The following is a 24,778-nucleotide window of genomic DNA, read 5'->3' as shown; positions in this document are numbered from 1 at the left end:
CTGGGGGTTTGCAGCGGATACAGATCCCTGATTGGCAGTGAGATCAGCTGTTTTTATAAATCAGCTGATTTAGAGTACTTGGACCTCCTACAGGTGGCAGTATAGCCTGGACAAAAGGAGCAGAAAAGTCATCCTTTTTCAGTCAACAACAACAGAACAGTGCAAAAACCTCCCAAGGAGCAATGCAACAAGAATCCTGGTGTGAGGATGACTGGATCACCAGAAGTTTTGCTAAAGTCTTGTTGCTGCTTTTTGAAGAGTAGAGATGCAAAGATGGCACCACTGCACCTGGAATTGGTACAAGATTATATATGAGAGTCATTGAATGTATGCGTCAGCTATCAGTGCTTTTATAGCTGTTAAAATTGTTTGCTTTAGCCTGTTTACTATGACACAAAACAAAACAATGATTTTCAGAGCCAGCACCCATGGGCCCAGCCAAAGAGAGACCAAAGAAGGTTTCCAAAATATGTTTCACCCTAATCTAAGCAATCTTAACTGAATTATATTTCAACAAAAATGATCAATTATTTTTAAAGTCGACAAAAAAAACTTTATTTTTGGTTGTTTCAGAAGATGTAGACCACCAAATGTACGAGACAACATCGTCAACATTAAAGAGTGAGCCATCACATATGCTTACTGTCTTTGCTGAGAGTTGCAGAACGCAAAAAATTACCATGATGCAGCACGAAAACAAAACATGGCATAATGGTGGCAGCTGGTGCAACATGGTTGTGTCCTCAAGATTACAAACTCATGAGCATTCAAGGCTGGAAATAAAAGTTAAACTTCCTGCTGTGATTCCTGACTAAAGTCAGATGATGTACATCCGAACGATGGCGCTGGTGGCAGGGGCACGCGGCATGTAACACCGGTGTTTACGGGGACCCTCTCTGTAGAAAGCACAAGCCATCGTGCCCCAACGCTACTGCCTATCAAGTCTACCTTCTGTGTCGTGCTTGGCTGGTTGGTTGAGCTGATGGCCAGTGCTAGCTTAGATAATGTTAATTCTAGTCTCTGCCTGGTCCTGACCTGGCACCTTCTGTGTTATGAGTCTAGGAGAGTCCACTGTACTGCTGTCTCATGGGCTTTCATTTCTTTTTATCCCTTAGAGCTCCAGTGGCACGGATACGTGCCGCAGGCACACCCCTTTGCAAATTGCTTGGTAACTTTCGAACCGTAAGTCATAGGCACTAACTTGTTTTTTCCTGTGAAAGCTCTGTGTTGTGCCTTTCTATGTGTTCTTCATGCATCCGTAGCTCTTACAGAACATTTTCTAGTGAGCCCAGAACTTGGCTGACTTCCCGGGGTCTCTGAGGACAGGATTGTTGTATACAACAAGAAGCAACACAGTTTATAAAACGTTAATAACTTTTGAGCCATACGTTGTAAACACTCTTTTTTTTCCTCTGAAAGCTGACAAGCTGCCGTTCGTTTGCTACCCTTGATGTCTCTGTAGCCCTTAAGGACGCCATTGTAGCGAGCCTGGAACTTCAGTGACTTTTCGGGGTCTTTAAATATTAAATCCGCGGCGTTAGATCAATTATAAGCGTCTTTTTGTCCATTTTGAATCCATTTTCAATCACGTACTTTGGCTTTCCTCGGTGGGCAGCACCATAATTGTTGAGGGCAACATTTAGATGCAAAGCATTATGGGAGTTGTGCCCCACCAGTTGCTTCTCTACTGCTTAAAGGAACGGCACAAATGAATGTAACTGCAAAAAAGCACATGGACTTTTTTGTATATATGTAGATATTTTGAAAACTGTTAGTCACAGGATGTTTATTTTTTTACTGTTTTGTCCCCGAGAGATGGAGAACAAGTCTGTGCAAAGAAAATGTTTAGTCACTGTTGTTTACTGCGTGTTATCAATGAAGATCTTTGAGTTTAAAATTCTGATATGTTTTTTTAAATTTTGTCTTTAGAGTCTTTTAACTTTTTCATAATTCAAGTGACATTACTGTAGTAGATCTATTCTTAAAGCCCAGGTTGTCCTGAAAAAAAAAGATGTATAGAGCTTGACTGTGCACCACAGGTTGATGTTTTACAAGCTTTAAGAGAAAGAAGTCCAGGCAGGACATGATGGTGAAAAAATAGCTGTGAGCTCAAAGGGTTATTGGCCAACAATCCATAACTGCAGCTGTTTTGCCATCCGGTGACTTTTAGAGTCGTGTTTTTCTGTTTCATTATGGTGGAGATGGAGAGTGTCATAAGGTGGAGCTCCCACATGTGGCCAGAATGTGTACTGCAGACGTAAATGTTTATTAAATACTAAAATAAAGAAATTCTGAATCTTTCCCGACCCAGACTTTGGGAATAAGCCTACACCCCAGCTCTATTCCTGATGAGTTTTCCTGAGAGAACAGCCGGTTTGTCTCGGCTGCTGTAGTAGCAGCTCTGTTTGAGCGCACAGACAAATAAATTCAGCTCCATCTTTTAGTCCGGGTGGAGAATAAGTGGGAGGCCTCAGTAACTGGTGAGCTCTTGTTGATGTTTCACCTGCCTTTTTAGCTTTGTGGTTCTAGCATGAAGCATCTGGTCTACAGTGGATAATAAGGAGCTGACTGTTGTTGGACAGTTGAGGAGTGTCATGTATCAGGATGCAACCGTGTCTATAGGGTTTAGTATGTGAGCTCTTTCTTAAAATTGCACATGCTTTATTTCTTTTTTATAATGGAGAAAAGCTGTTAAAAGTGGCCCTTACTGCTTTTTGAGAAGCTTGCAGCATAAACAAGAAAGCCACTTTTAACAGCTTTTCTCTCTCAGTATGTGAAGTTCATCCATAAAACCAAACCATCAGTGAACTGGTTGGTAAATACAGCTTATAGAGGGCAGATTTATTAACATATACTATACAGCTTATTCTCAGAGGTCAAATATTTAGTAAAAGCAGTGACCTCTGGGACAGGTTTAATGAAAGTATGTGCTCTCTGAGGATCAATAGTGTCACAGCATCTCTAAACTCATCTCCAGCGTCAGAGATTTCCTATGATAATGTTCTTATTTCTGTTTTATGAAGCAGAAATGGACGTGTGAGCGTGACCTCTGGTGTCAGCTGATCACCGTCTCTCTCTCTCTCTCAAACTAATTCTCTCCACAAACACACTCTCTCTCAGACACTCTGCCTCGACAAAACCACGTGGCGGCTTTATCGTGTTTCCTGTTTCTCACCGCTGCCCCACAATCCTTCAGTCTCCCACAACAGGAAATTAAAGGAGCGTGTCGCCGCGCCCCGAGCGCCTCCACTTTTTGATTTGTGCGAGCCGCTATCGCTAATGAAAATCAGCGCGGCGCTCCGGACAACGGAGGGGCCGCTGATAGAGGAGCGACTTGTTCAGCACACAACAGCCGGCGTCCCCCAACAAGTGAGCGCTGTAATCGCCCGGAGGAGGAGGGAGAAGGGGGGAGAAGGGGGGAGGAGAGGGGGGGCTGGGAGACGCCATGAGCGTGTGATTCTCCTCTAATCGATGCAGGTTAGACACAAACAAAAACACAGGCTGAAATCCTGAAAGCACCTGTAGACTTTTAATGCTCAGAGACAAGATTAGAGGTCACCTTTGACCTCTGACCTTTCAACATGGGCTGAGTTCCACCTTAATTAAGAATGGATGTTCGTGCAAACTTTAAAACACGTTCCACACATTGATCCTGAGAAATGTTCAAGAATGTTCCAGATAGATGGAGAAGAACCGAAGGGATAATCCCTCTGGGTTAGGAACCAGGCACCATCACTGGGTTTATCAGGGTCCAGTCTCTGGGTTTATCAGGGTCCAGTCTCTGGGTTTATCAGGGTCCATTCTCTGGGTTTATCAGGGTCCATTCTCTGGGTTTATCAGGGTCCAGTCTCTGGGTTTATCAGGGTCCATTCTCTGGGTTTATCAGGGTCCATTCTCTGGGTTTATCAGGGTCCAGTCTCTGGGTTTATCAGGGTCCAGTCTCTGGGTTTATCAGGGTCCATTCTCTGGGTTTATCAGGGTCCAGTCTCTGGGTTTATCAGGGTCCATTCTCTGGGTTTATCAGGGGCCATTCTCTGGGTTTATCAGGGTCCATTCTCTGGGTTTATCAGGGGCCATTCTCTGGGTTTATCAGGGTCCAGTCTCTGGGTTTATCAGGGTCCAGTCTCTGGGTTTATCAGGGGCCATTCTCTGGGTTTATCAGGGGCCATTCTCTGGGTTTATCAGGGGCCAGTCTCTGGGTTTATCAGGGGTCATTCTCTGGGTTTATCAGGGTCCATTCTCTGGGTTTATCAGGGTCCATTCTCTGGGTTTATCAGGGGCCATTCTCTGGGTTTATCAGGGGTTTATTTTTTAATGGGCCACCCTACTGGCTCCCTGTCGGTACGATGATGGTCCTCATTATGACTGATAATTCACTTTGAGGCCCTTTAATGTTTCACTCTTGGGTTGAATCTAAAACCTCCATTGTGATCTCTGGTGCAAAGATGCCAAAAGGAATTGGAGGTGGATGAGGAATTTGGGGGATTCATTGAATGCAGGTCAAACATAGCTCACCTTCCCTCTTTGTTTCCTCTCTCTTTTTTTTGTAATTTCTCCTCTTAGTCCCGCCTCCGTCCCCTCCTCCTGTTCTTTTCTTATTTGTGCCAGTTTTTAGCGTGCAGCATTCAGACAAGGTCATGGAGTAATTTGTGTGTATGTCTGCCTCAGTGCTGCGTCTCATCCAGGCACTCGGCCAACAGAGAACGTCTCGATCCTGCACTCAGGACATTGTGTGTTGTGAGTGTGTGAAGCATTTGTTTGGTGGTGTGGAGAACAGTGTCATGTGTGTAATGCTCTTATGGCTGACAGAAGGAGAGCTGGAGTGACTTTCACTCGTACAAATCTTTATTTCTGTCCTGCTCAGAGGTTGTCTCTGAGTGTTTTTACCCTTGCTCACGTTTGTGTGCATGCATAACGTGCAACAAGGTGCACTTGGATTACTGACCCACCTTCTGTGTTCTGATCTGTATTTATCTGTGAACCTTTAAAACATTGAGGAGGGCAGCTCTTTTTGTGTTTTAAAGCAAAACTTGTTCGGTGTTGTCCTGACTCCAGCAAACGTTAAAATTCAAACCAAAATCATTCCAGAAAGAACCAGAGTAACATTCCCTGGTCATGTTGTAATTATATTTATTCTGTGTAAATCCTCAGCTTGGTTTTCTGTCTCTCTCTCCTGCTCTGTGCTAGCTCGCCCATATTTAACCCACATGGCGTCCTCGTCCACCCGCTCGCTCTCTTTCTTTAATTTGTCCAAAATATTTTGCTTTAATGCATTTTTTAAAATAAAGTCAGCGTTAATATTCAAAACTGCAGCTTATCAATGTTTCTCTCCCCTCAAAGCAGCCCATAAATATTAATGTCGATCGGCCACGCTTCCTCTATGCGCCGCCGCATCGCCGTCTTCCTTCATAGGCGTGTTTGTATGAGAGCGGCTGTGATTCTCAGTATCTGTGTGTGTTTGTGTATGCAGAAGATCTCGGGTCTGTTCTGGGGTTTGTTTCTTCAGAGTGTGTGTGCTGTAGGATGATCTGTGTGTGTGAGAATGAGAGAACAGCTAAACGCCCCTGCAGTGATTCTTCTCTGGAATAATTGCTCTCCATGTGGTCTGAAGCTCAGACTCAGAGGATGGACACAAATATTAAAGAGAGCAAGCAAACAAGGCAGCAACATTTCAGAATGCATCGCATTTAGAGATTTAATCAGCACGGAAAGATTCGAATTTAGCTTCTAAAACGTTTATCAGGAGCTGATAAAGAAAGAGGTGGGGCCACGGAGGAAAGCAGAACCATGATCCACTCTAAACTTAAGCTGTGATAACCATGTTTAATGTTTTACCTGAAAAAAGCACATCAACAAGTAATCCTTTTTTATTTGTCCCATTTAACCTTATTGAAAATGCACACCTCTCGTCTTTAAACAGAATTTTCTTTCTTGTGTAATTTTAACAATGCAGACGGCCACACTGACTGAGCCAAGTGGAAAGTCAAGTCAGACTTCACAGCTAAGCCATGATCTACAAATGTTACAATGCCAAAAATAAAGAAAAAACCTGAGAAAGCTTTAAGGGAAAAAATACAGGAGGGCAAAAATGGGTTTAAAGCTGCAAAAACAAAAAGAAACGTGGCAAAAATGGCTAAAAGGAGGCAAAAATGGGATGCAACAAGTAGTGAAAAGTAGTTAAAATGGGCAGAAATGGGCATGAAAAGTAGTGAAAGAGGGGTTAAAAGTGGCGCAACTGAGTTACAGAGGCCAGTGAATTGGGAAAAGACGCAACAATTGGTTATCTGGGGTAAAAAGTGGCAGAAAGGGGATAAAAAGTGGTTTTGAAGTGGCAAAAATGACTTAAAGTGCCAAAATAGGATGGAAAGGTGATGAAAAGGGAATCTTAAAGTCTCAAAAATATGATTTCATTTGCAAAATTTGGATCACTGAGGTCGTAGGCAGGTCGGCAGGTGTGTGGTCTCCAGTGATCTGACAGTCTGGCTGGGTCGTAGTGTGTGCGTTCAGAGGATTAAAGATGAAAAATCTTTGGAAACTGTCCTTAAGTCTGTGGTCTCTGACGGTTTTAAAATAATTTCAGATTAAGAAAATCGTCTAGTGTGTGGGCGGCCTTAAAGGTGACGATATGGGATTCTAAAAATCTGAAAAATGTGTTTTCATTGGCCAGAATGGGTTTAAAATGGCAAAAATGGGGCGTGACAAGTAGTGAAAAGAAGTTAAAGGGGCAGAAATGGGCATGAAAAGTGGTGTAAAGGGGTTAAATTGGGCAAAAAGGGTTGGCGAAGGCAAATTAACAGGCAAAAGCAGAATAAGTTGGTCGAAAAAGCAGAAAGAGAAAAGGGCTTTAAAGTAGCATGAAGGCGCTTGCAGAGACTGAAAAGATGCAGAAAGTGCCAATACATGGTTTTAAAGTTGATCAAGTCTCAGAGAGGTGTTTAAGGGGGCAGGAATGGAGCACAAGAAATGTAAAGATAAAAGTGTCATGGAAAGCGATGAATAGGGGTGAAACAGGACAGAAATAGTCGACAGAGACAAATTAAATAGGTAGAAAGCATCAAAAATGATCAACGGGGCAAAAATGGCAGAAAATGGTGAAATGGGATTAAAAAGTGGAAAAAAAATAAGTGAACAGTAGAAAATAAATATGCAGGACTTTTTTTTTGGAATTTTTAGAGTGGATATGTTTAAATTGGAAAACCTGGAAGGAAAATGTGAAGGATGATGTTAAAATTTGCTAAAATTAATAAAAGGTGGCAAAAATGGGCTTTTAAAATGAAAAGGGATTAAGAAATGGCACAAAGAAATAATTCAAACATTGGAACCCAGTAAATGTTTGACACACCTTCAGCTCCAGGCTTGGAGCACCACTGACCATTCTCTGGGTTTATCAGGGGCCCGGACATTTCTGCGGGTAGGCCTTTGTGCATTTTTACAGTATCCATCCATGCATTTTCTTCTGTTCAGCTCATATCAGCAGCAAGCTTTGCAGGTTTGCAGAATTTTAATATTTGGCCCTGAACTAATCTGTGAGATTTATTCCAACTGGGAATTTAAATGAGTTGTCAAGCATTGAAGATGCATTGTCCTTACCTGGTTGCTGAAATCAGATAAAACTCCTTTAAGATAATAATAATTATGGTGGGATAAGAGGGTGTAAAATAGTCTAAATGAGACAGAGATCCAGAGAATGACGGACACAAAGAGGAAGTGATCAGACAGCAGGAGGAAGAAGAGGTGAAGAAGGTAGACAGTGATGTAGTGAGGCGCTGAATCCTTCTGAAAGCTGACGGCAACAGAACACACACACTCACACAACTACACACCCCTACCTTCACACTGACATCTCATGGCTTGCAGCTGTCTCACATTTATGCAAGAGACACACAGAAAAGCCCTGACACTGACAGTTCATGGCTGTGAGCTGTCTGACCGGACAGAGAAAAGACCCTCATTGGCACCCATACATATGAATTAGCTGGCTGTTTATGCCCCGTATCTCTGATGTTGATGACTCACTGGGAGTCTGAGAGCCTGTAGATGCTGCAGGTTCAACATATGCTTATCAGAGATGGGAATTACAAAGGTCCAATACATGATAATTCTGCTATCCCATTTCCAAAAAAGTTAGGAGAATGTTTAAAATCATAGTAAGGATTTTAAATCACATAAACCCATATATAATTCACAACAGAACATAAACAACAGATCAGATCCTGTTCACTGATGGCTTCTTCTCTCCATGATCCAGCTTTAACTGTCATTTGTGGTGTAAAGGAAGAGGCTGGGGTGGAGGAGGTGAAGCTTTAGTCTATAAAGGAGGAGGCTGGGGTGGAGGAGGTGAAGCTTTAGTCTATAAAGGAGGCGGCTGGGGTGGAGGAGGTGAAGCTTTAGTCTATAAAGGAGGAGGCTGGGGTGGAGGAGGTGAAGCTCTAGTCTATAAAGGAAGAGGCTGGGGTGGAGGAGGTGAAGGTTTATGCTACAAAGGAGGAGGCTGGGGTGGAGGAGGTGAAGATTTATGCTATAAAGGAGGAGGCTGGGGTGGAGGAAGTGAAGCTTTAGTCTATAAAGGAGGAGGCTGGGGTGGAGGAGGTGAAGGTTTATGCTACAAAGGAGGAGGCTGGGGTGGAGGAGGTGGAGCTTTAGTCTATAAAGGAGGAGGCTGGGGTGGAGGGGGTGAAGCTTTAGTCTATAAAGGAGGAGGCTGGGGTGGAGGAGGTGAAGCTTTAGTCTATAAAGGAGGAGGCTGGGGTGGAGGGGGTGAAGTTTTGCCAGCAGCAGCATTAATGAGTGAGAAGGACTTGACATTTAAATGGACCACTGTTTTGAGAGGCAGAGCTGGAAGGAGATAACTTGAATCAGCTGATCACAGCTGGGCGTGTCCTGCATGAACTAATACTGAGCTTTATTTGGGGAACATTTTTCTTGATTGTTGCACATTTTTCACAACCTTCTTTTTTTTTGCAGATTGAACCTCTGCCAATCTTTACTTCTAAGAGACTGCCTCTCTAAAATGCCCCTTTAATACACAGTCATGTGACTGACCTGTTGACATTTAACCATTTTGCTTCTCCAGATGTTTTTTTATTTGTAGCACTTCTTTTTAAATAATTTTGTTTGCCCGTCCCTCCTTTTTTCAGATGTGTTACTGCCATCAAATTCAAATTGAGCTGATTTTTTTTTAAATGAAATGGTTAAATGTCTCAGTCTCAGCGTCTGATACCTATAATGAATAAAATACAGGTTTTTGAGATGTTGCTATCAATGCATCTGCTTTGGTCTTTTTTTTATGTTGCACAGTGTCCCAACTTTTTTGGAATTTTGGTTGCACACTTAATTGGCTTTAGCAGTTTTAAAATAATAAGAGAAAGACACCGTTTGATCTTCGTCTGTAAATTTGATTATGTTGACTGGCATCTGTCTGTCTGACGGTGAGCCTGCGAGCCTAAACTCAGGGCTAATTCTACTGTTGTGCATTGTGAAGGGCAGACGTTACCTTGCAGGTGTTTCATAAATGTTTTGTCCATGTAAGTCCGTAGAAAAGTCTCGACCTCTGTTCTTTGGCTGCTGAAAAGCTCCAGAAGAGGAAGTGAAGCATGATTGGTGTTTTGGTGGGTATCATAATCGTATTTGTGAACATTTCTTGGCAGGCTCGTTGTGCTGAACTTATTATTAAACATGAAGTTTATTTTTGGCGTGCGTTTTATCTTCTCCCTCCTCGTGTCGGGGTGTTTCTGACTCCCGCTCTGCTGTAAATGACCTTGACAGTCATTGCTTTTAGGACTCCACGCTGTTTTTCTTTGCGACTGTATTAGTCCTTTATGCCTAATGAAATTCACACATATACTAAAGGCGTGATTAGCATATATATTGTATTGACACAGTGGCAATATGTTCCCTCTCTTTCTCTTTATCTATCTGTCTCTCTACACCTTTCTTCTTTCATTTTTCTCTTTATTTCTCCCTCTCCAGCCCCCCCCCCTCGCCGGCTGCCCCCCCTCCGTCTGTGTTTGTGTTGCACTTTGAAGTTCAGCTGCGCTGTTCTCTCTCATTTTTATCTGCACAACACGCCGTCGCCACATTGCAGCGATTATTTACAGTAGAGGAAAATAAAAATATCAGCACAAACAGCTGAATGTTTTAGCCTCGTTTCTTTGTATGATTTTGCAGCTCAGCTGAGTCGCCTTTTTATGTTATTTACTCGTGAGCAATAAAAAGACTGGTAACAATCACGCCAACATGGAGGATCACTAATAAACTTCATTCCCACTGCCTTCTGTTTCATGATAAGCCAGCAGACCAATCACAGGGCTCGTGCTCGGGGACCTGTGCAGAGATGTGCAGGTGATGACATTGCATCGCTGCAGATGCATGAATCAGAATGTAGAGTCAGCTTTTCCAATATGGCGACCACCATCATCAGGATTCATCAGTCTCTGCAGGAACACTCAGGTGGTGTCACTGTTATTACGTCCATGTTTCATACAGTCTATAAATATTAACAGATGTATTCATCTACCACAGGTATATCTTAATGCAGTGGTTTTCAAAGTGTGAGGCGGGCCTCCCCTGGGGGGCGCCACAGAGCTTCAGGGGAGGCATAGAACCATAAACCAGAAAAAAAGGTGATTTGCTTTGCTAACCTCTGCTGTGCATGGAGGAAAATGGATAGACTTATAGTTACTATATGGACTATGCTATAGAGCAGTGCTACTCAACCCTCAACCAAAGTGCAAAATTATTGAAAAATACCTTTGCAAAAGCCACAATCTGAGAGGTGAAAAATGGCAAAAACAGCTTGAAGTAGCAATAAAAATAGGTTAAAAGTGGCAAAATGGTCAAAAAGCAGCAAAAAAATGGGTGTAAAGGGGCAAAAATTGGGAGAAAAAGTGGAAAATGGTCAGAAAGTAGCAGAAATGGGTGAAAAGTGACAAAAAAATGAGTGGAAAGTGACTAAAATGGGCAAAAGGCAGTCAAGAGTGGCAAGAACGGGCAAAAAAGAGGAAACAAGTGGTATTTAGTGGCAAACGGTAGCTGAATGGTTGAAAAGTGACAAAAACATGGTGAAAAAAGGCAAAAATGGGATAAAAGTGGCAGAAAATGGGTAAAAGTTGCAAAAAAGTGTCAAAATGGGCAAAAAAAAGTGGGAGAAAAAGTGGTATTTTGGTATATGTTTGAAATGTTGTTTTTTAATTTGACTCCTTTTTGTGGGTGGGGGTCCACCGAATGAATAATTTCTTCTTAGGGGAGGCTCACTCTCACACACTTTGAACAGACCTGCTCTAACCCTTACTTTTCCAGCTTTTTTTTGCAAAATCCCTACTTTTTTGCGTTTCTTCCATCAAATATTTTTCATGAAATGTTAAAATGTCTCATTCTCATCGTCTGATATGTTGTTTCTAAATCTGGGTTTATGAGATTTGACCATTATGGCGTTGTTTTTATTTACATCGTATGAGAGCGCCCCAGCTTTTTTGGACTCATGCTTGTAGATTATCTGCTAATGCATGTGCTGGGGTTTGGGGTCTTAAAGCAGGACTAGTCTCTCTCCTTCTCCTTCATTCATGGTGTCCATTAGCACTCCCGTGTCTCTTGCCAGCCATTCACATTTCCCATGGAGACAGAGCGCACATACACATAGAGACACTGTGTTAAGTTTCCCCGGTTACTGAATGCCTTTTTCATTGACTGTCCGTTTCCATGGGAGTGAAAGGACCAGAGGAGACGAGAGGATGATTAGATGAGAGGAGGAGGAGGAGGAGAGGAGATAAGGAGGTGTAAGAGAAGGTGAGAAAGGGGGAACAACACAGTAAAAAGGGATGCAGCGTGAAGAAGGAAGAGCTCATTTTCAGATCTGTCTGATCTTTTTGCTCTTCTTGTTCTTCGTTTGTCTTTCCTTAAGTTTCTTGTCTTTCCTGCTCCTTTTAGAACAGAAAAAGTCGTCTGAAGGGGAACTGTCACGTCTCTCATTCTGGATTCTTTGAAAGAGAAGCTCAGAAACAGGATTCAGCGCCACACACAACACTTCTGACGTACAGTTTCGACTGACGTGCACAAATCCAGCCATGCATAGATGCATGTTTAATCTATGGAGCATGTCAGCCTTCTGCATACATCAGTTAGCCTCTCCCTCTGTGTGTAGGGTGCACGCAAACAGCTTTAGCCAAAAAACAAGAATATCTTTCTTGCCTCTTCTAGCATCAAACTGCTGTTACAGCTGCAGCCATGCTAATCTCTTCTCTAGCCTCCATTGTTTACTGGCTTGCAGTCACTTCAGCTCATCCACACCTGTTTGCCAGCTGGTCTGGAACAAGCCTATCAGCTTGAAACTGGATGGATCCGTCTGGTGACAGACGAGGAATCTGCGCTGTCCACTGACTTTGCAAAGTTCAACATTTCAGTCACATTTAAAAAAAAACTCATGGAGAAAAAATCCCAAAGGCTTTTGGGTGATTGAAGTTGCCGTGCCAACTTCCTGGTTGGCTCAAAAAATATAACCATTCAGTTCTCTGAACTTAAAGCCAAGAAAACCTGCTTCATTGAAGAATTGTTTGGGAGTGGTGCACATTGTTTAAATTTTAGAGGCAGCAAATAAGATTAGATAAGAGTCTGCTCAAGAAATTCTCCAAAATTGCATCAGAATTACTGTGCATAATTTATGACAACACCGAAAGCAGTGACACTCAACCCCACTCAACCAAAAAATACCTTTGCCACAATCTAAAGGGTGAAAAATGGGTGAAAGTGGCAATAGAAATAAATTAAAGGTGGCAAAATAGGTGAAAAAGCTGCAAAAAAGTGGCCAAAATGGGTGAACAGGGGTAAAATAGGCAGAAAATGAGATAAACTGGGTGAAAAGTTACAAAAAATGTGGAGAAAAAGTGGCAGAAATGAGTGAGACGTGACAAAAAATGACTGTAGCGCCACATTATGTAATAACGCTGCGTTATGTAATCACCCTAACCATAGGACTTAGTGTGGGCTCCAAGGTATGCCCTACCCAACTACCTTGCCCTAACTCTAACTGCTTAGTGACTTATGCCTAAACCTAACCCCCCTTCAGGGCTCTAGACTAAACACCTAACCTGAACCCTAGGACTGAAGGTGGGCTCCAGAGTATACCCTACTACTTTGCCACAACTCTAACCACTCAGTGGCCTAGAAAATGCAGAATTATTACATGATGGATGGAAATAGTATTACATTATTACATAATGCAGAGCTACAATGACTTACAATTGGCAATAATGATAAAAAGCAGCAAGAAATGTGGCAAAAAATGAGTGAAATGTGACTAAATTGGCAAAAGCAGCCAAAAGGTGGGGAAAATGAGTGAAAAATAACTAAAATTGGCAAAAAAGCAGGCAAAGTCGGGGAAAATGGGTGAGAAATAACAAAAATTGGCAAAAAGGTGCAGGAAAATGAGGGATAAACAACATAAATTGGCAAAAAGCAGCAAAAAGGCGGGGGAAATGGGAGAAAGTGAAATGTAAAGGCAAGGGGCAACTTAAATGGGCAAAAAATGCAATAAAATCAAATTTGCTATAAGCAGGATAAAAGAGGCAAAAACTGATGTAAAAGGGCAAAAATGGGATTAAAGTGGCTTTGAGCAATGGAATTATACAGACAAAAAAATAAAGTTTGAAAATTAAGTGTGACAATTAAATCCTTGCTGTTTAACTGTGGGAAACAAATCTCAGTGGATAATTCTGAGGCCAAAGTTCATCTTTATGGTTTTCAGGTGGAATAATATTAAAAATTTAGACATAAAAGAGCCACACGTTGAGTTTCACTGATCTAAAGCATCAAATCAAACCAAATATCATCTTTAGAAATGCTATGCTTTTATTAATACTAATCATTTTTACATTCGGTGTCTAAATTTGTCCCTGTGCTTCAGTTCTGCTCCTCTGTTGCCAGCCCACTTTCTCCTCTCCACCCTCCCTCCCCCTCCTCCCCCCTCGTCTCTTTGCTGCAAATCAGATATGACAGGAAATATTGTCCTTGTAATGGAGACTCAGGGCACTCTGCCTGTGTGTGTGTGATACACACTCAGACACACAAATACACAGATATACATCAACAGTAAATGAAACGCTCCTCGGCTCGCACACACACTCCTGTTGGAGGTTTGACTCGTGTTCAATCATTTTCCTTTTGTCTCTCCGTCTGATGATTATCTCAGTGTGTCTGCCGTCGTCTGTTTCTCTGCCTCAGTTTGACACTAAAGTGGACTAAACACTTCCATGTTAGTTAACCAACAGGGTTTGATTAAACCCTGCTGGTTAACCCTAACCCTAACCCTAACCCTAGCCCTAACCCTAACCCTAACCCTAGCCCTAACCCTAACCCTAGCCCACCCTGATTGGCCCGTAAAGATGTGACAGAATGTTCATCCAATCACCCTCTGAGTTTTTTCCAAAGCCTTTGCCCTTTTTCTAAACACTGTCTATGAGAGGTTTACCAGATGGATGTGTGAAACAAATCAGGTTAGGACCAAGGATGATGTGTGCCAAACCTGCATACTCCTAGACCGGACTGGACCTGACCTGGACATGCACGTCTGCTAAAACACCAGCATGCTCACTTATGTGTAGTTCCTTAACCCTTAAAGACCTAGACCAGTTTGGGGCACGCCTGACTCGTCTGCAGTCATGTTGGTTATAAAAAATCTGCTAGTAGTCACCATCAAGTGTGAGTTTGTGGTCAGTGTGTAATGTGTTGTGTGGTTGCTGGAGTGAGACGTGCACTATCGTGCAAATGAAACTTCACATCTGTCTTCAACTACGTCCTCATTTCCATTCCGCTGTATGTCTTTTTAAATGTCCAAATGAATCCATTTCATTGGTGGAGCAAACTGACAAATTGTAAGTCAGGCTTTTAGATTTTGACCAATCACAACACAGGGTTGGGACAGAGGCTGTTGGGTGAGAGGCAGAAACCACATGGATCTTTGTAGCCAATCAGTGCAGCAAACCACGATCGTGTTTCTGCGCTCGTTGTGGAGCCTGTGTGCATTTAAATCAGACGTTCATGGTACCACCAGAAAGCTCGCAATCTCAGCTTTCATCCAGTTTTTAACCCTTGTGCCCTCCTCAAATTTTCTACCCTCTGGACACCTTCAAGGCAAAAATGTACACGTACAGAAAAATTGCCATTAAATCAGCATACAGCAATATTTTTTTCTACTTTATTTTTGATAAATCTCTTAAGCAACTTCAGACCTGCTCAAATGTAACAAACATTGAAAAATTTTCAAGATTTTAACCCTTTAAATGCCAGTTTGATTATTTGAATTTTTTTTTTTTTTTTTACTAAAAAACAGAAAAAGTGAATTATTTTTCATATAATAAATAGTAGAAAGATGGGGCTTTGGTGCTGATGAGAGTCTTGGATGGGTCAGAGATTAGCAACAAAATTGATTTGATTGCATTTGTATTTTTTTGTAGTGCTGGCTGTAACATTAGGGCACCCTCTGGACACCTTCAAGGCAAAAATGTACATGTTAAAGAAAACTGCCATTAAATCAGCATAAATCAATATTACAATATTTTTTCTACATTTTTTTCATAAATGTCTTTAACAACTTTGGACCTGCTCAAAACTACAAAAAAATGTAATAATTTTTAGAATTTTAACCCTTTTAATGCCAGTTTGATTATTAGAAATATTTCATTTTTTACAGCAAAAAACACAAAAAGTGAATTATTTTCCATATAATAAATAGTAGAAAGATGGGGCTTTGGTGCTGATGAGAGTCTTGGATGGGTCAAAGATTAGCAACTAAATTGATTTGATTGAATTAATATTTTTTACATAATGTCAGAAATACCCTCTGGACATCTTGGAGGCAAAAATGCCCCCATTGACTTCCATTAAAACCAGGTTTTTTAATCTCACTGTCATTGCAGTATAAAATCATGCATTCTTTAATGTCAGCATTTCAATGTGAAGAAGTCTAGTGAAATTTGACATTTTTACCATATTCCACCAGATTCAACCGTTTACTCATTGTAGGACCATGCACCACATTCTTCTATTTTTGCTGTTATATTATGGAGAGTTTTGTGTGAGTTTAAAAGGGTTAAAATTCTGAGAATTGTTGAATGTTTGGTAGTTTTGAGCAGGTCTGAAGTTGTTAAAGAGATTTATGAAAAAAAGTAGAAAAAAATATTGATGTATGCTGATTTAATGGCAGTTTTTTTGTACGTGTACATTTTTGGCCTCAAAGGTGTCCAGAGGGTAGAAAATTCATTGAGAGAGTCTGAATGACATTTAAGAGTAAAACATGTAGGATTTCAAAAATTTAACTAGAAGGAAAAGTTCCTGTAAAAATTCATGCCACGAGCTGTAAAACTGACAAAATGATCACAAATTAAAAAAAAATAAAAGTTGAGAAAAATGGGCAAAAATGCTCGAGGAGGGCACAAGGGTTAAAGCATTGTTAGGATGAAGTGTTCGAAAGTTATTAAACGTTTTGGAGCGGTGGCTATTTTTAGCATTTGCATTTGTACTACACAAAAAAAAAACCATAATCCATTGCACTGCTGCACCGTTTATGGACCTGGGACGGTCTGCTTGACTCACCTTACTAAAACTTTAGTTCCATATTTGATGTTTGAGCGCTCTTTAACACATAAAATATGTTTTTCCTTTTAAATCTGAAGAAATGTTAGTTCTGCCACCATCATGTGTAAAATCACAGCCAGTTCTAACAGAAACACTGGAGGCATTTTCTTAAAAAGTGTTTTTCTTTCCAGTTAAACCTTTTGATTTAACCGACCCAGCCAAATTTACGATCCCAAACTGTGATCCTGGCGCTGCTGCTGATGTGAACAAATTAAACTCCTTGTTTTTGCCACTTTAACTCCGTTTCAGTCACCCTGATAGAAGCAAAGGACATAAAAACATTTAAAAAGTTGTTTTCTGACTTCTGCATGGAGGGAAATTTCCGTCTCTCTCCACATCTCTCTGTGGATTTGTCTGCTTTTTTAAAAACCTCTCTATCTTTCCAAAATCACTGTTTCAAAAGTCAGCTCGACAAAGGAAAGTCACCCCGTCTCTCTTCTCCCAAAATAACACGCGCCGTATGACTCTCTTTGTGTCTTTTAACCACGTTTTAGTTTTGCCCTTCAACTCGGACTTCAATCCCGCGCTCAGATGTCGGCTTCCTCCACGTTTGCCCCCGAAACTTCAGTCCGAGATTTATTCCCTTTTCAACAAGTTGACGTCTGCATGGAGTCGATGTTTTTCACTTCTCCTTGACTGTGAAGGATCGGGAGACGGAGGGAGGGAAAGAGACGGAGGGGAGAAGAAGGAAAAACGTGGAGATGGGGAGGATAAAAACGCACCAAAGATTCAGAGGAAGAGGACGAAGTGAAGTTTGAAAACTTGCTCTGACTTTCTCTGACAGGGATGGGGGAGGATGATTAAACGCTAAAGGTGAAGACGCAACAATATTTTCACTTTCATTATCATAGCGGGAAGGATCCTGTGTTTCCTCCAATCACAGCGCAGGATAAATGCCTCTGATTGGCTGGGATGTGAAGGGCAAAGCGTCCGCAGGCGACGCCTCGGTGAATTATTAACGAGCAGCATCACTCTATCCATCATTTTAAACACAGTGATAACTGTATGAACACAGATATGAAGGAGGAAAGACAAATCTGTCCGTCTTTATCAGCTGCGTTTAGAACCAGCAGACAGAACTGGGTGGTTTCACATTAAGAGAATGATTTTATCTTCCAGACGGCTCTTTAGTGTATTTAAATGGGCTCTCAGCAAGGTTAAAGCAGCTGCAGCGTGTCTCCACGGGAGTTAAAGTTAAAGAAACACAACCAGCTCTGCAGCGTTTAACTGCAAACTCAATATTTGAATTTCCTACTGAGGTTTTTAACAATCAGCCGTCACTTTAACGCCTTTTTCTGTTTGGAAAATGTTTGCAAAGACGCTTTCAGAGGTTCAAACATGCATGTGACTTCTGCAGGATTGTGGTGCTTTAATCCACTACTAAATATGCACCCATGCAGTTTTGGGTCGGTTTATCTGCAGCATTGTTCCACATTTGAAACCAGCTTTCTGTTGTGTGCAGAGCTTGACCCCGTAGGACAGGGGTCATCAAGTAGATCTGCACAAGGGTCAGATTTAGTCTCAGCAGAAACTCTGGGGGCCGGACTTTCAAATAAACCAAAATTTGATAAATATTTTGGTCTGATTAACATGTTATTGTGCAGCAGGCCACAAGAAGACAGGCCTGCCCACAGAATTGGCATGGACCCTCCCAAAGTGTGATTTAGCACCAGTTTTACCTCATTTTTGACACTTTTGGCCTCTTTAACCCATTTTTTGACATTCTTTAACCCCTTTTGAACCACTTTTTCTGCATGTTTTATCCCCTTGGCATCACTCTTTTATTCTTTTTTTTCCCCATTTTTCTTATATTTTTGCCAGTTTTTGCCACTTTAACCCTTTACCTTCTAAGTCTAAAAATGTTGATTTGGACATATTTTGTTATTATGGCAGTAAAATAGTCAGGAAATGCCCTAAGTCTGAGAGTTTTGCTCCCTTTTCCCAGGAGTACTTGAACTTGACTTTTCAACATCTGGTTAATGATTATTGTACATTATATGGAATTGTCAGCAGTTTAAAAGAAGAAAAACACAAAAACAGATTTGTTTTTCATGGCTTTTATGAGAGAAATGTTGTCATTGCTCATGAAGTTTTGATTTGACATTTGAGATGTGAACCTATACATGTTTAGAACAATCAGCAGTCATTTTTGGAGTCTAGGACTCTGGGTGTGCAAAAGAGAACTATATTTGCTCTTCATATACCTCAGTTCAGGAGAGGCGCCCTCCAAATCCCTGTCCTCCTCTATGAACTGTAGCGGCTGTTTTACCGTTCTTGATAGTCTTCCCGACATTATAAATGTGTGTAATAAAACACAGACACACACAAATGCCACTATCTAACGCTGTTTATTGAAAACTAAACTCCACTCTCGCTCGCTCTCCTTTTACTCTCTTCCTTCACTCTCCTTTCTCACTCGTCTTCTGCCAAAGCTGCCGTTTTCACGGTGCTGTTGGACATTACTGTAATATATATACCACACATCATATATTGCTGGAAAGCACAGATTCTCAGCTCTCTGTCAGCATTAGAATTTTTTAAATTGAGCAAACTTTTGAGGAGTTATGGTGCTGAGAATCTGTGTAGCAGTCTCTCCAAACTTCTGGTGTATTGTTATGAATGCCCACATCATATGGTTGCAAGTACTGTAATGAACCATATATGTGCGCATGCCCACAATTCTCAGCTTTCCAACACCGTTGGAATTTTTCTGATCGGACAAACTTTGACAGAGTTACGGTAATAATACTCCAGACATATAAAACACAGCGCCGATGCCAGCTCAGTAGGTAAAGGGTTAAACCCTTTTTTGAAACTTTCTTTCTAATTATTGTCCCTGGGTTACACTCATTAACCCCTTTCTACTACTTTTGCTATATGTTTGCCACTTTCTGATACTTAAATCAAATTTTTTCATTCTTTAACCCCTTTCAGATCACTTTTTCTGCATGTTTTATCCCCATTGTGCCACTCTTTTATCCATTTTTGCAACTTTTCTTGTATTTTTGCCAGTTTTTTTTTACCATTTTCATTGCTATTTTCCACTTTTTTTGCCACTTTTAAGCCATTTTTGATACTTCTTTTCCTCCTTTTAGCATTGTTTGCACCATTTTTACCTCTTTTCTCCACTTTTCCTGTCAATTTTTAGTCCCTTTGTGCCACTCTGCAACCCATTTTGCCACTTATCACCCATTTTTTGCCACTCTCTACCCCCTTTTCATCACTTTATCTGTCCATTTTTGCAACATTTCTGCCACCTTCAACCTATATTTTGTTTTATTTTTTTTACTAATAATGGCTGGCAAGTAAATTTCTATTAAAAAAAATGATTACATGTTAAGTTATTCTAAAACTATTTCAATACTGATTGTTTTTGGGGTGGATTCAAAAGCTGCAGACTTTCAAAGCGAACAACATCTTCTTTTGCTCTTTCTCTGAATCTAATGATCTTCTGTGGGCCAGACAGAAACCTTTGGGGGGCCTGATATGGCCCCCCGGCCACCAGTTGATGATCGATGCAAAAACCAACCTAGCCATGAGCTCAAACTATCAGTCACAGTGGTGGAACCACAGAATGATCCAGCAGCAGCTCACTTTGACTCCAGTCATCACAAGAAACTGAGGGTGCTTTCACACTTAAAAAAAAAAGATACTTGAAGGTTTGAATAATGTATAAAGTAGTGATACTCAACACGTGGCTCTGGAGCCACATGTGGCTCTTTTATGTCTTCATTTTAAAAATTATTCCCCCAGAACACCTTAAAAAAGGAAACTTTTTTGCACTTTTTCACCCATTTTTTCCCTTTTCACCCATTTGAGCTACCCTTTGCCATTGAAAACCACTTTTTTCCTACTTTTTTGCACATTTTTGCCACATTTATCCCATTTTTGCCCCTTTTCACCCTTTTTCTCCACATTTTCACCCATTTAAGCTACCTATTATCATTAAATACCACTTTTTTCCTGGTTTTTGCCCATTTTAGCTAATCTTGACTGCTTTTAGCCCATTTTAGTCATTTTCACTCATTTTTTCACAGTTTTGCCACTTTTGGACCATTTCATGCCAACAGTAACTCATTTTTTGTCACTTCTCACCCATTTTTCCAACTTTCCGACCCATTTTCACCCATTTTTGTTGCTTTTTGACCATTTTTGCCACCTTTAACTTATTGTTGCTACGTTTTTGCCACTTTTCACCACTTAGATTGTGGCTCTTGCAAAGGTTTTTTTCAGCTATTTGGCTCTTTGGTTGAGCAGGGTTGAGTAACACTGGTATAAAGCATAAAAAAAGAAAAAAGATCGTATCAAACTGGTGTTTTGACACTTTTCAGGTTAAAGAAATACTGCACTGTCTGCAATATGTAAGTTGCAGCATGCCAAATTGTGATGTAATCTTATTTGCCATTAATTGCCCAGCCCTAATCTGGAGGAGCATCACTGTGAGAGCAGGAGGATGCTACAGTGAGTAACATCAGTTAGAGGGGTTAGGGACAGGATGCATCTTAAACTGGTCCAACAAATGGCTCCAAAAGAAGATGAACTGGGAGAAACTCTCCAAGTTTAAAATGAAAAGAGGTAGAGAAGAGTGTTCTCTCCTTGTCTCTTTAATTTCCTCCTCTGAGCTGCAGCTCCACTAGAAAGTTGGAGCATTTTCATTCAGCGTTTCCTCCGAGGATCCTTAAAAATGCTGCTCATTCATTAACAAAACAACACGACTTCTCTGGAATCACTTCAGAAACATTCGGCGTAGAGTCTCCCCTCGTGGTCGGCAGCTTTTTGTTCAGCTTCCTGCAGACGAGACGACGAGTCTCTGCAGACAAAAAGTTAGGGCGTTGATAAACGGGGGCTGGAATGCAGAGGTTTGTGTGGCATCATCAGCTGATTAGGTAATACTATGAAGCAGCTCTGGCCTCCAGCTGAAGCCCCTCATCCTCTCTGTTTCCACACTGACACACTGTGAATGTCAAAGAGCCGAGCAGAGCTGGCCCTGTCAGTCAGACGCCCGCTCTGAGAGTGTGTTTATGTGTCCGAGCAGGGCTGTGGGAGTGTGTCGGAGAGAGAGAGAGGGAGAGAGGGATGTGTGTTTCCAGAGGATCTGTGTGAACAGTGATGTGTGACAGAGAGAGTGAGAGAGATTTGGAGCTCAGAGAGAAACCAGGCGAGAGGAAAGAGTGAAGGAGGGAATGTGAGGGAGAGAGGAGTGGTAGATGGAGGTTGGCAGACGGCGCTGTGATCTGCGTCTGACTCGGCTGGATTTACTGAACCAGACACATTCAGACTTTCTTTCTTCCCGTCCTTCAATCCCTCGCTCCACCGCTCCTTTGTCCTTGTTCTCTTTTCCTTCCTCTTCTCTCTTTCTTCTTCATCTTTCTTTCCTGCTTTTAAAAGTTCTGCTGTCTTTATCTTTCTTCATGTTGATTTAAAAATACTCACGTTCGCGATCATCCTGATTATTAGGAGGAAAGTTGGCCTGATTTTTTTTGTGTTTATTGGGCGATATTCCTGAATGCATCGTCTGTCTATGCATTTTGTAAACATTTATCTTTCAATATACTATCTTAGTGATTTTTTTGCATTATGATCCTGACTTATTTTTGTGGTTTTAAACCGTCTATATTTACCCAGAATGCTGTGTGTGCATTTCTTGCAGAAGAGAGAGAAACATTAACTTTCCCTGACAGAAGATCTGTAGGAATATTTTATTTACATGACTGCATGCTGGATTATTACACTCCTCTATTTGCATGCCAGACAAAGTTGTCCAACATCTGCCTGTGCTAAAATACCATTGCCTTTAAATATTTTACATTTTATCAAAATTTAACCAGACATTGTTTTTTTAAAGGTTTGGGGTTTGTCCTAACCTGGCATGCCAGACACTCATTCAATCATGCATGGCATTAAATGTAGGGTTGCACAATTAATAAAACTGCAGTTGCAACGTCAAGCAGTGCAACAACATTACTGCATAAAACTCTGCTTTTATGTCTGTGTTAAGTAGTGCTGGAGAGGCTTGCAAAAATGTATTCCTTGTATACAATAGTGCCACTGCCCTTTCACCTTTATAAAAGTAAAAAAAATATTTTGTATTTGATATTCCAATCAGAATATTCCAATCCAGTCCAATACAAATTTATTTAAAAAGCACGTTTAAAAACAACAAAATGCTGACCAAAGGGCTGTACAGTAAAAATGAAAAATAATAAAACAAACAATAAAACACAGACACAGGACAAAAGTACAAACTGGAGGACATAAATGGATCAGTTAAAACAGAAAGGATTAAAAGCCACATTCTCAAGCAGAGCCGAAAGCCAGGGAGTAAAAATGGGTTTTTAAGTTTGATTTAAAGACAGGCAGAGAGGAGGACAGTCTAACATGAAGAGGAAGAGCGTTCCAGCGCTTTGGCACAGCTACTGAGAAGGCTCGGTCACCCCTGAGCTTCAACCTTGACCTTGGGATGGTCAGAAGACAGTGATCTGATCTGATCTATGGGGTTTTAAAAGGTCAGAAAGATAGGGAGGAGCCAGCCCGTTTAGAGACTTAGAAGTTAATAACAAAATTTTACAATCAATCCTAAAACACACAGGAAGCCAGTGAAGAGAGGCTAAAATGGGGGAAATGTGGTCATATTTACGTCGACCTGTTAAAACACGAGCTGCGGCGTTTTGAATGAGCTGTAAATGATTAAGAGAGGTTTGGCCAGCACCAAAATAAAGTTCATTGCAATGTTGTCATATTGAAAGCAGTACTGCAAAAATTCATATATATGACATATGGAGGTATAACTGCATATCAAAATATAGTCCAGCATCATTGCATGCATGCACAGGTGCATTTTTTTGTTTAATATTTATGTCTATTTGTGCTGTTACAAATAATCTAATCAAAATTGCAAAGCTGCAGTAGCAGCCGTAATCACAATCACATCAGGCTGTGCAAAATCATAACTGCATAAAAGGCTGCATTTCTGTATTAAGTAGTACTTGAAAAGCTTGCAGAATTGCATGCAGAAATGCCTTTTGGTATGTAACAGTTCCTTTTCAAAAAAGGAAAAACATATTTTGTATGGGATATTGTGATTTTGAAAGCGGTACTGTAAAAATGGTCTTTTCTTAATGCATCTTAAAATTTGTCTGTTTAAAGCTGAGCCATTAAGTAGACATATGGATGTATGGATCTACCCTAATCACATGCATGTACAGGTGCATACTTGTTTCATATGCATGTTTCCATTGCTGCTGCAAAGTCAATCTAATCTAATTCCAAAAGCAGCCTTGCCCAGAAATAAATCTTGAAAAAAACACACATAGCCGTGTGCTGAGTAAGCTGAACTATAACACAAGCTTGATAATCAGCCGTTGTCATTGTTCACCATCAGTGGAGCCAGGTAGAAAGTTAAACATCTGGAACAGAGCATCTTTCAGGGTGGTTCTTTGCTCTTTAATAAAGAAATGTTGCATCTGTGTCACCTTTGTTTACAGGCTTGCAGTTGCTTTAACTGGACCACGCCTGCAGATTCCACCTCTTTCTCCTGAAATGATGCTGATGTGTGTTAGATTTGGTGTGTAGCACTTGGTGGTGTTCTGTACTTGAACTTTTTTATTATTTCTGTCTGGTTTTTGCAGCGTTTGCTGCAGCATCTTCCTCTGTGGTCGCTGATGGTGCATCTGTATTTCCTCCACATGGCTGGTTTTGTTCATTGTTGTGAAGGATAGCAGCTACGCTGCTGTGTTTCTCTGCTAAAGCATAGTGGAGCTACTTTAGCGTAGCATGGCATTTGTTTTTATTCTGTGCAAGTTGCATCAAAAGGAAGGTTCTATCCTGCCTTTTAAACATGTCAAACACATGGTACACGCTGTAGTTTTTTTACCTTAGTTAATAGAGGCACTATACGATTGCCCCATCCCTACACAGGCCTTCTATTTTTTTGACTGTTGCATCAAAACATGGACATTCTGACTAGAACTGGATCAAAGTCACAAAATCTGGCAAAAAAACTGATTATTTCTAGTATGATCACAAAATAGTTAAAAATCCTGTTAAATTTGAACAGCTGTTTGCGTTTAAAAACAGACAGAGATTTTTAGAGAACATCCTGCAGGATCTGCCGTCTGAAATCAGGATAGAAACACTCTGATTTCTCTGAAAA

At 40.9% G+C, this 24,778-nt stretch overlaps 1 protein-coding gene across 1 annotated transcript in view; it reads left to right on the top strand.

Annotated features, from left to right (window-relative positions):
• Window positions 1-24,778, top strand: part of LOC121526387 (neuronal PAS domain-containing protein 3) — a 471,697-nt gene that overhangs the window by 97,301 nt on the left and 349,618 nt on the right. The gene's annotated exons all lie outside the window — the stretch shown is intronic.

This window comes from Cheilinus undulatus, linkage group 18 (assembly GCF_018320785.1).
Source record: "Cheilinus undulatus linkage group 18, ASM1832078v1, whole genome shotgun sequence".
NCBI classification, from domain to species: domain Eukaryota; kingdom Metazoa; phylum Chordata; class Actinopteri; order Labriformes; family Labridae; genus Cheilinus; species Cheilinus undulatus.
This window is presented reverse-complemented; position numbering and strand designations above follow the sequence as displayed.